The sequence below is a fragment of the Mus caroli genome, unplaced genomic scaffold, assembly GCF_978045245.1.
Source record: "Mus caroli unplaced genomic scaffold, Mus_caroli_1 scaffold_7, whole genome shotgun sequence".
Taxonomy (NCBI): domain Eukaryota; kingdom Metazoa; phylum Chordata; class Mammalia; order Rodentia; family Muridae; genus Mus; species Mus caroli.
In genome coordinates, this window is record NW_028227262.1 from 143,852,844 (window position 1) to 143,865,163 (window position 12,320).

Here is a 12,320-nt window from a genome sequence, read left to right on the forward strand (position 1 = left end):
TCACCTCAGAGTAGCGTCAGTATTAGGCTGCCTTGAAATCTCTCCTACCAGATAAATTACCATTACTTTTTAACTTGGTGTCAGGCAAGTTCTAAGGATGATGGTAGAAATCAGCCACACCCTTTGCCAAAATACCATAAAAGCAGGTCTTTAGCTCAGTTGCTAAAATTGTTCCCCTCTGAAACCTCTTGAGTTAGACATCAGTAGTCCACATTGTTCTTTTTGTGTGGAGAGCTTTTGGGGATGCTTTTATGAATTTGGAAGGGATTTGACATTGGGCTAGGACAACAAAGTAGGCTCAAGGTAAATACAGCCAAGCAATGTATTGTATTCCTTGTATCTTGGTCATCATGATAAACCCCTAGACAAAGTGATCACAGCATTTTGTTTATTGTTTTGTTTGTTCCTTGACTACTTTGCTTATGCCTTAGGACTGGCCATATTCGTTGTATGTACCTAGAATGATATAAAAGCAGATTGGAAAGAAATAAGCCCAACTCAGCTTCAGAACTGTCTAGGGTCATATTACAGTGTTGTCTAATTGTCTTTTTTCTTTTCAATTCTTGCTCCTTCCCTGAAGACCTTGTTGACTGGCTGAGCTGGCTTGGTCACTTTTGTTTTCTAAGCTCCTGATAGTATGGTTCATTTGGTTCAGTTTATAGTGTTGCTTCTCTAGTCCAAACTCCCCAAACCTCTGTATTCCCCCCCAGAAACCAGCATCGTCATGTCTGTCACAGCAATAGCCCACTGTCTGCTACCAACTTCTGTATTATTTACTTTTTATTGCTGTGATAAAGCCTCATGACCAAGGCAACTTATAGTTGGAAAGATTTAACCTCAGAGTCCATCAGTGGAACACACTGTTACCAAAAATGTCACACCTAAGCCTTCCCAAAGGCTTTGACCAACTGGAATCACATATTCAAACATATGAGTCTATAGGGACTATTCTCATTGAAACTACCACACAGGGCAAGTTTCTGTAAAAGGAAAATAGGAAGGGAAGAGAAGGAGAAAGAGAAATTAGGGTAATGAGATTAGTGGAATGGGTTAACTAAAACTAAAATTTGAAAGACTATATTTAAAGCAAAAATACTACCAACTTAAAAAACCTTCACAGAGGCTCTTCACCAATGATGCTTTTTTTTTTCCCCAACTACATTTTCTTCTTTCTAATTGAAGGGCATAGTACTTTCTAAAGAAAACATGTACATCTATCTATCCATCCATCTATCCGTCCATGTGTCCATTCATCCATTTATCCCTTGTCTCTGTCTCTCTCTTCCATACCCACATATACATACAGAAGGGGGACTGTACAATTTCCTTGATTCAGGCTGCTTATAATACACACTGTAAATGCTCAAAGCTTTCACCCATGTATCTTTGTGTATGTGAGCAGATATGTCTGTATGTTCATGCATGTGTGCAAGTATCTATGTGAAAGAACCTAGTGGGGAAACCCCCACTCAATTCCCGATTCGGCACACACCCAAGAATCACAAACAGACAACCAACTTGATGTAAGAACACGAGATAGTTTAATGATGGAGCTCCGGGCCGACACATATCTCCCGCAGGAGACAGAGGTGTCGACCACATGGTGGAGCCATAATGGCGGAGCTCCGGGTTGAAATGTATCTCACACAGGAGACAGTGGTTTCGACCCCGAGGCTTGGAAGCTAGGGACTTTTATAGAAAAGGGGTGGGGCCAGGGGATGAATTGGCGCGGTTTTACATGATTGGTCCATTTAAACATCAACAGACTGTCAGAAGGGCGGGAGATAGGGAGGCACTAGGCCAGTCAGGACATGTAACGACGGGCCTGTCTGGGCATGTCCTGGCCTGTTCTGCTATGTTCTCAGCCCCAGGTTTTAAAGCTCACAAACAACTCTTTGGGCTATTTGACATAAATTACATGAATCACAGGTCTCAAGTTTTATTTCCTTTCATATGCATGTATGTGTGCATGGAGACCAGAGTTCAACATGGGGTATTGCACCTCAGGAGCAATCAGCCTCTCATTTTTGAGACAGATCTGTGGTTACAGGTGCACACCACAGTGCCTGGCTTTTTCCATGGATTTCGTTGGGTGGAACTCCTATCCTTATACTTGTGCAAGAAATACTCTGTCCATTGTCTTATCTTCACATCCCAAAATGTTGCCTTTCTTACTCAAGTCAATGTGTGCCCCCACATAAGAAACTATTTCCTTTAAACAACAAAGGAGCCAGATATTTGTGCAGTCTATCTCTAGACCATTTCTCCCACATTTCAAACTTAGTTATACATGGTAAGACTATTTGATCTCAGCTACTGTTACCCAAACAGAGATCATTGAAACCAGAAGCAGGTCATGAACTTTGACAATTGCTTTGATCTCCTACTGCACTTTGAAGGGCTCAGTTTCATTTGGCCATGTACTCACACTGCAAATTATGTGTTGGCATCATCTGTATACTTTGATCTGGCCTGTGGGCAGAAGAGGCTAGGGACTACTATTCTTCAACTGGACCCTGTATAAGAAGTCAAGGAACTTCCACCACAAACACTTAAAATGAAACATTCTGACCCTCATCACCTTTCTAGTCTCGAAGTTCTCCTTCACACTACATGGCTCAATTTTATTGTTTACAGCCTGAAATTTAGGCTCTCAATGAATAGTCACTCAAGAAATGCATAAATGAACATATTTTTTAACTGCTGGTCCTGGAACCAATCCTTGCTATTAAAGCAGATTGGAATTCTGTAACAAATAGCAGTGCATACATTGCATAGGATTTGTACTTAAAATTATAATCAGAGATTCCAGAATCTGTTTCCAAACTAGTTAGTTCACAGCTGGCTTTTCTTTGATACTACATTCATTGAGCACCTCTAGCCTTTGAAAATTACCATGTATTCCACAAGAAATTAAAAGTTATAGAAAATAAAATTTCTGAGCCACTTTCTTGAGCACAGGGTCTAGTTCTTTCAGATTTCATGAGTATTCTTTCTTGCTTCCTTGAGCTCTGATGAAACCCATTTTTCTCCAAATATGATAGCCCCTGTTAGAAATGAGCATATTTAGTTTTTCTCCATGCATAAGCTAAAATTAAAATCCACTCAAAACAGAAATTTCAACAATCTTGATAATATGTCAAATCTATTAGATGATGTGAAAATGATATAAGCCCACATAATGACAAATTCATAACAAAACATAGAGAGTTCATCAACAAACATAAGATATTACTTTATTCTACTATTTCCATTTAATACCATGTTGGTAACATAGGAGTGGTATCAAATAATGCAGCACCGCTAGAAATTATTTATTAGGATATTGACTTTCATAAATGTAAATAACTGCTTTAATACCTAAGCTTATTTGCTGAATGCAAATTCTGAGGTCTGATTTGTTTCACAAAGCTATGCCTTCCTGGCTCGTTCTGGCCACTAACTATACCTTGGCATTTGGTAAAATTACACTCCCTTTAGTATTTTCCCCTTAAATTTATTTCCAAGAATAATAACTTTGTTTGGGGTTAAAATTTAAGAGAGAGGTTACAAATGTAAAACTTTTAGAATCTACATTTCCTATTACAGAATAACCCTACTACTCTAACACAACTTCCAAGTTAATTCCTCTAAGTCAGCCTCACAATATCACTGTAAGCAAAAGTTCCTGTAGTAATTTCGTAATGCCCAAGAAGCTGCCATTTATGCAATGCTTGTGGTCTTGTACAATCCAGTCAAACAGAGCAGTCATGCAATTTCTATCTGTTCAATAAACTTTCTTCTGAACACAAACCTTTCTCTCAGTCTTAAATACCTTTCTCTCTCCTCTTTTGTCTTCATACTATTCAAATTCCTAGACCCATCTTAAATCCCAACCCCATTGACTGGGCATCCCAGCATCCGCTAAACTCATACAATAAAAGTATAGCTGGGGTCTTTCTTAGTGATAGTCTACACTATTAATTGAGGCAGTCTTTTACTTGAATACAAAGCTCACCAGCACAGATAGGCTCAGAAGCCAGATTGTTTTGGTCGCCTCCTGTCTCTCCCTTCTCTACAGGAGGATTACAGGTCGGCCTCCAAGCCTTCTCCACATTGACGTGGGATCTGGGGATCTGAACTCTAGTCTTCCTGCTTGTACAGCAAATGCTTTAACCACTGAGCCATCCTCCAGGCCTCTCTCTGTTGTGTACAGAGGCTCATGTATGGACATCAAGCATAGGAGGGGAATCAGAGAGTAACTTCGGAGAATAACGTTTGAGAGCTTGCTTTCTTCTTTTACCTTGGCTTCCAGGTTTTTTTTAATCTTAGATCTTCAGGACTGAACAATCAGTACTCTTACCCTAAGGGCCACCTTGTTAGCCCTTATCTTAATATGTTTTGTGAATCTTAGAAATAATCTGTATTTACTGTGGGCTGTAGCTATAATATCCACACACAACTAACTCAAGCAGTTTATTACACAATCAGTACTTGCTCTTGGCTCTCAAGGGGTTTAGAGTCCCAATGAAAACTTGAAAAGTCAAAAAATGAGTTTATGAAATTTTAAATAGTCTTAACAACAATTTAAATTAATAATTCAGGAGATGCATTAATCCCTAGTAAACCCATGAAAATGTATTAGTATTAATTAATGTGAAAATTTCCAGAATGGAAGTAATTTCAGGCTAGTGTGTCTCATATATATAGGGGCATTTCTGTGGGGCGGTGGAAGGATCATTGAAGAAAGTATCTGAGAATGTTGCAAAGGAGTGTGGCTACTCATACAGAGATACTTTAAAAGTCTGGATATGGTTCCCAAGGTACCAACAAGACAGTCACTAAGACAGAAAAGAAAATGGAACTATTAACTAAAATCTCAACATTACATATTTTACAGTCAAAATCTGATGCAGTAATCATTAAAATATACTAACACTGAGATTTAACTTAATAGTTAAGTAATCTTGCATGTGCTGATTGGTGAATGGAAACAGTAGATCCCACCCACATGTCACAGCTGTGAGTCTTGTAGACTCTTACACCAGCTACCTAGATTTTCTTTCCAGTTCTGACGTCTTGGTTTTCTGGTCTGTGAAACTGAGTTGCCGTTATAAACTTTTCTTATAGAGTATATGAAAATGAAAGACGCTAACACATATAAAATATATTACTAGTGTTTGACACATGCAACACTTCATATAAATAGCATTCATTTATCAAAGATATTGATTAATTGATATTATACCTTATGGTAAATTCCTACAGTAATAAATATAGTCTTTCAGATTTGAAGTCATGCAATGTTAGCTTGGCATGTGTCAGTTACAGCAACAAATCTGCTCTATTGTAACCTGTTGCTTGATTGTGACCATTGAACTACATCTCTAGCTGAAAGTTTGGTCTGTGATCCAACAGTGCTGGAAAGATGGAAATCTGACCCAGACTTTGGCCTATTTTAAAATCTGTCCAATCAAGAGCTTAGTTGTTGGTGGAGCCATGTATTATCCCGTGAGGCCTGGCAACATCCTTAGGAACATAAGACTGTACTTCCATGACTACAGAGAAGCCAGTTACCTCACTACACATTCTAAACACACTCACAGAAGCCTACCATAGCACCATGCCCACAGGACACATTGAGTGACTCCTTGCTGAATGGATAAAAATGGGCTCAATTAACAATTAGGCTTCAGTGTAGTTGTAAGCCACCCATGGCCTACATCAACCTGGTATTCCTGAAAGGCAGGCTAGGACTGAAAGAGAGACTAGAGGACGAGAAAAGAATGAAACCAAGACAAATTTTCTCTGATCAAGGCCTAAGAGTTTACTAAGAGACTGTGTGTGCTTATAAAGGGGGAAAACCCATCCCAATCCATTCTTGGTGCCTAGAGCCAGCCAGAAGATGCTGCTCAATGTGGATTGTCTCAAAGGTGTCTCAGCAGGCAGCAGGATCTTGGAGAAGAGCAGGGCAGTTGACACATCAAAAGAAGCCAGCCATGTCGGAAAGCTGCACCACAAGTGGCCCCACCTCAGTGCCAACAAGGTCTGCACCAGCCCGCTTCAGGCTGGGGGAGGCTACAATTCCTCCCTTGATTATATAATAAAAATAGCTGGACCGAGACATAAAATTTATTTATGCTCCATAGTCCTGCCTGGGAGTTATGGTTGTTGGCAGCTGCACCTGGATTGGGGACTCAGATTTTCCTGAACTATTCTTATCCATAGGGGTACATATGCAGCTTGTTTGTGTTTATTTTACACAAACATGGCTCTGTGGTGTTTGGCATATACCTCTGTCTTAGATTGATATAGTTCCGAAATCTGGTTGCCCGTCATTGGCTGACCGGCCCTCACAGCACACCTTGTTCCCAAATCAGACCAAAGCCACAATATATACTTAAAATGCTTCTTCATATTGATGAATTTCTGCTACCTGCGCTTGCTGGAGGAGAGGCTGCACACTTGCTGAAATCAGGCTCTAAGGAGAGACTGGTCTGCTTGAAAAACAAAGTTGAGATAGTTGAAAAACAACAGGATAAAAGCTTCTTTGGGGATGTCAAGGTACTTTATTCAGTTGCAAATTAGCAACGATCAAGCTCAGACTCTGACCTCCCGGAGTGGGGGAGGTGACTTTGAGAATTAGCAGAAAGGCCGAAAATTCTCTGAGAGTGGAAGCTGTGCTCCAAATTAACTTTTTCAACTAAAAAGGATCTTTATCCATCAACGAGGTTAGAATCATACTTACTAGAAGATTCAGGATCTGTGTCCACTTGACAAACCAGTCTTTCAGGCAGCCATCACACTCCATCTTCTTTTTGTGAAAAAACACAGACAGAACCTCTTCCCCAGATTAAAATGGGGTCTGGACCATTCCACAAATTAGTTAATGGGTCCCGCCATTTAACCATGGCATAAGAACTGGAAGTAACTGGATGCCAGTGGTGATGCGCTGCAGACTGACCTTTAACATCAGTTTGCAAAAAAATTTAAAACAAACAAGACAAAATCAAGATATGATTTTGGTGATTTTGGAGGGTATAACTGCCCCTGTTTTGTTTTTAAAAGCCAGTTTTTCAGAGTGGGATGAGCATGTTCAACAATTCCTTGTCCCATGGGGTTATAAGGAATTCGAGTTTTATGTTTGATACTAAATTCCTTACAAAATGAAGTAAAATTGTTGCCAGTATAGGATGGCCCATTATCTGTCTTAATGAGGTTAGGCAACCCCATAGCATTAAAGGCTTGTAAACAATGATCAATTACATTTCTAGAGGCCTCTCCTGTATGTAGAGAAGCAAAAAGAAACCCTGAACAAGTGTCAATACAAACATGTATATATTTTAATTTTCCAAATTCCGCATAATGAGTTACATCCATTTGCCAAATATGATTAGGCATAAGACCTCGTGGATTAACTCCTAAATGCAGCACTGGAGATAATGTAGTACATTTAGAACATTGTTTTATAATCATTCTGGCATGTTCTTTAGTGATCTTGTGTCGGAGCCTTAAGGTATAGCTAGAGAGATGAAATTTATCATGATCATGTCTACCCAAAGCAACAGGATCTGAAATTAAGACCTCTCCTATTAGAGCTCTGTCGATGCAATCATTGCCTGCAGCTAAAGGTCCAGGAAGACCAGAATGAGCTTGTATATGACCAATATAAAAAAGATGTTTCGGGCAAGAATGATGTTTTGCCATTGTGAAAACAGAGATCCTGCTGGTGTATTAAAGTTAAACATACCACAAGTCTCCAATAAGGGAATTGATTGTGCAACATATAAACTATCAGTAAAAATACTAAAAGCATCACAGACTGAAAAACATTCAGTAATGCTGTCAGTTCTGCTAACTGAGCTGAGAGACCAGGAGTCTCTGACTACTTGTTGATTATTCATAAAATATCCAGCTCATCCTTTAGAGGAGCCATTAGTAAAAATCAATAGAGCATTATATAAAGGCTGTAAGGAAGTCATATTAGGAAATATCACCTCATGTACATTTAAAAATTTTATCAACCTATCTTGAGGATAATGATTATCTATAGTTCCTATAAATCGTATTTGAGCAAGCAACCAATCTGTACTGTGCTGCTTCAGCCAAGTATACTGATCTATGCTATAAGGCTGAACAATGATATCTGGCTCTTTGCCAAAATAAGTTAGTGCCTGCTTCCTTCCAAGTATGATCATCTGAGCTACTGCTTCATAATATGGCAGGATATTACATTTAGGAGAAATCCTCGAATGTATCCACATTAGAGGAGACTTTTGCCACAACAAAATCTAACAATTTTTGAAAATCATTTAAAGTTTTTAAGTTGTCCCTGCGAATAACTATCTTCTGGGGGAAAACAGCTTGATTTGTAAGTCTAAAACCCAAGTAATTATAAGGATCCTGAGTTTGCATCTTCTCAGGAGCTATCTGTAATCCTTTATCAGCTAAGGCCTTTTGTAAATCTCTAACACAAAAGCAAATCCTGGGGGTCTTTTCCCGCCACCAAGACATCATCTGTGTGATGAATGATGTAAATCATAGGCCATTGTTGTCTCACAGGCTGAATGGCTTGTGCCACAAATTTTGACATAAGGTAGGACTATTAGCCATGCCCTGTGGGAGAACTGTCCACTGATATCTCTTTATAGGTTCCTTAAAATTAATAGCAGGAACACTGAAAGCAAATCTTTCACAATCCTCAGTATGCAAAGGAATAGTAAAGAAACAATCCTTCAGAACTACCATAATTTTATAATATCCTTTAGGAATGGCTACCGGAGACAGAAGCCCAGGTTGTAAAGCTCCCATAGGTGTCATGGTTTCATTAACCTTTCTTAGATCTTGTAACAATCTCCATTTACCAGATTTTTTCTTGATAACAAAAATTGGAGTATTCCAAGGAGACTGAGATTCTACTAAATGTCCTACCTCTAATTGTTCCTACACTAGCGAAGAGGCGGCCTCTATTTTCTCTTTAGGTAAAGACCACTGATCAACCCACACCAGAATATCATTAAGCCATTGAATTTTATCAGCATGGGATGCAGGCAAGATAGTGGCCATTACTGAAAATACCCCAAACCTCTTGTGTTAGAGTGAGGTTTAGGACCTTCAAAAGTCTTAATACCTCGTCCTTTCTTTCCTAGCCCATGACCGGGCAAAAATCCTTGTCTTAGCATCTGTTTGGTCACTGCCTCATTAGGACTGCACATTATAACGCCCATCTGTGACAAGAGAGCTCTTCCCATAGGGTAACAGGCAAATTTGACATAACATATGGCTGAATTTGTCCTGATTTGCCTTCCTCATCTCTCCAGGTTAGCAATTTGGAGCTTTGTTTTGGGTTATTGGCATAACAATTCCTTGAAGGTGAGTAAGCTTAATAGACAAAGGCCAAGTTGAGGGCCACTCCTGTCCTCTAATAATTGTTACATCAGCTCCAGTATCAGTCCTTCACAGCTTTTTCCATCAAATGTCAATTTAAGGTTAGGTCTCTGATTAGTAATAGATTGAACCCAATGCACACCAGAGGAGTCAAAGCCACCTTGTCCTCTCTCATTCTTAACAAACCTGGATGGTAGGGGATGTAAAGGAGCTAAGACAAGTTGAGCAATTCTCTGGTGGGCAGGTACAGTTATAACACCATGAGGGGAAGCAGCCATGATTTTAATATCTCCCTCATAGTCATTATCTATAACACCTGGATAAATCTGCGGACCTTTTACAATAGAACCGATTAGTTCTAAAAGAAATCCACAAGTTTCTGCAGGTAAGAGTCCAAAAACTCCTGTAGGCAGAGTTTGAACTCCCATTTCTGGGGTTAATACTGTGTGGGTGGTGGAACAGAGGTCCAATCCTGCACTTCTTGGGGTTGCCTGACAAGTTCAAAAACAGATTTCTTTGGCTGGGCAATAGCTTCATGGCCCCATAAGCTGCTTGCTGTGGGTATTTCGTGGGCCTGGGGCTGGCCCCTCCTCTCGTTTCCCAGCAACGGACAGCCTGGAATGTCTGACTTGGATTTATACACCCTAGCCCAATGGTTGCCCTTCCTGCATCGAGGACAAACTCCTGGAACATGGCCGGCTTGCCCACTCCTGGCACCTTTATTCTTAGGACAATCACTTTTAAAATGACCCAAACTTGGGCTGGTGAGATGGCTCAGAAGTTAAGAGCACCCGACTGCTCTTCTGAAGGTCCGGAGTTCAAATCCCAGCAACCACATGGTGGCTCACAACCATCGGTAAGGAGATCTGACTCCCTCTTCAGGAGTGTCTGAAGACAGCTACAGTGTACTTACATATAATAAATAATAAATAAATCTTTAAAAATAAATAAATAAAATAAAGACTTTTCTCTAATTAAAAAAAAAAAGTGACCCAAACTTCCACACTTAAAACATGCATTATTCCCTCGTTTCTCTGTGAAAGCATTGCTTTTACGGTGGTTCCTTGCAAAGCTGTGGTGAGCACCAAACCCTGATTAGATGACAGCCCAATCTCTGCACAAAGATGGATATATACCGCTAGATCCGTCTGTCCTTTGTGCAGTTGGATGCATTCTCATAAGCCAATTGCATAATGAAAGAACTTCCCGTGTCAAAGTCTCCAAGTATCCTACTAGGTATTAATAGCCTATCCACAAAGTCCTGGTAAAGCTCATCAGGACCATGCTGAATGCTGGCTAAGCATTCACCAAGATCCCCTTTATCTGGTAATGGTTTCCAAGCGCGGCGGGCAGCCATAGCAACCTGTGTGTACACTCCAACAGGAAAACCAATCTGATTAGCATTGCCTTCATATCGACCTTCTTCCAAAAGCATGTTAATATCCCAGTCTGGATTACCTGTCTGAGCATTCAAAGCGGCAGTTCTCTTACTGGCTTCTCACCATTCAGAATCCCAAAGTAAGAAATCTCCTTCTGATAGAGCAGCCTTACATAGAGTCTTCCAATCTTGGGGGGTTAAGTGTGACTCCATGACAGTATCCAATACTGCTTGTGTAAAGGGAGCTATAGGGCCATATTGTGCAACAGCTGTTTTTAACTCCTTTATCACCTTGAAATCCAAAGTCTGGTATTGTCTGATTCTATTATTTTGCTGGTCCATTATCTCAACTACAGGAAAGGCTAGCACATCAGACGTATCCTGTCCCCTCCCATGAGTCTGACTCACAGCTCTTTCTAGCAGTGCTTGGTACATTTCAGAAGAGTTGTTCTTCCCTGTATCTGACATCCTTTTTAGCTCCCGAAGCTTATTAGTCAATTTCTGCAACTAAATTTCAAACTCTAATTTACTTAGTTGCATGTCCATTTGAGTAGCATCTCCTATATTGGAGGCCATAGGTGGAGCAGGAGACTTGCGAGGAGGCCAATACTCATCAAAATACTTGGCGGCTCCTCTTTCTAAATGATCTTCCTTGTCTAAAGTTAGCTCATCACCAGAGTCTCTATATCTTTCTAATTTAGGGTTGAGAGGGCCCCTTTCTGAGAAAGTCCTCTGTCAGGCACTCTTCCTGAGATTCTTCAAGCGCTGCCTGGGTACTATTTGACCCCTGCAAGATCTCCTTTTCTTTTTTTGGTTTTTCGAGACAGGGTTTCTCTGTATAAGCCCTGGCTGTCCTGGAGCTCACTTTGTAGACCAGGCTGGCCTCGAACTCAGAAATCCGCCTGCCTCTGCCTCCCGAGTGCTGGGATAAGATCTCCTTTTCAATAGTATCTTTTACGAGCGCCCAGAAGCAAAGGGTGAAATTATCTGCCTGGGTGTTTTTCAAAGCTTCTACAACTCTCTCCCAGGTTCTGTTATCTAAAGTTTTTTTTCTTCCCTGAACTATAGGCAACAAGAATCTGTCTTATCTGAAAAGTTTTCTAACAATTGTTCTTCAAACCCTACTCCTCTGTTTCAACTTAGCCTGTATTCTATCGTACCTCCAGCAACACTTTAAAAAATGAAGTTTAAAACCAGCATAAATACCTGTTGCTTACTGTGCCCGATATGATCTTTTTATTCTTCCCTTCTCGTAGAGCTCCACATAAGACAGCGGTCCCTCAGTGTATCCCGTCGTTTTTAGGTCCCTGGTTCAGGCGCCAATCTGTAGTTGTAAGCCTACCGAGGCCTACATGAACCGGGTACTCCTGAAAGGCAGGCTGCGGCTGAAAGAGAGACTAGAGGGCAAGAAAAGAATGAAGCCAAGACAAATTTTCTCTGATCAAGGCCTGAGAGTTTACTAAGAGACTGTGCTTATAAAGGGGGAAAACCCATCCCCCGCCAATCCATTCTTGGTGCCTGGAGCCAGCCAGAAGATGCTGCTCAATGTGGATTGTCTCAAAGGTGTCTCAGCAGG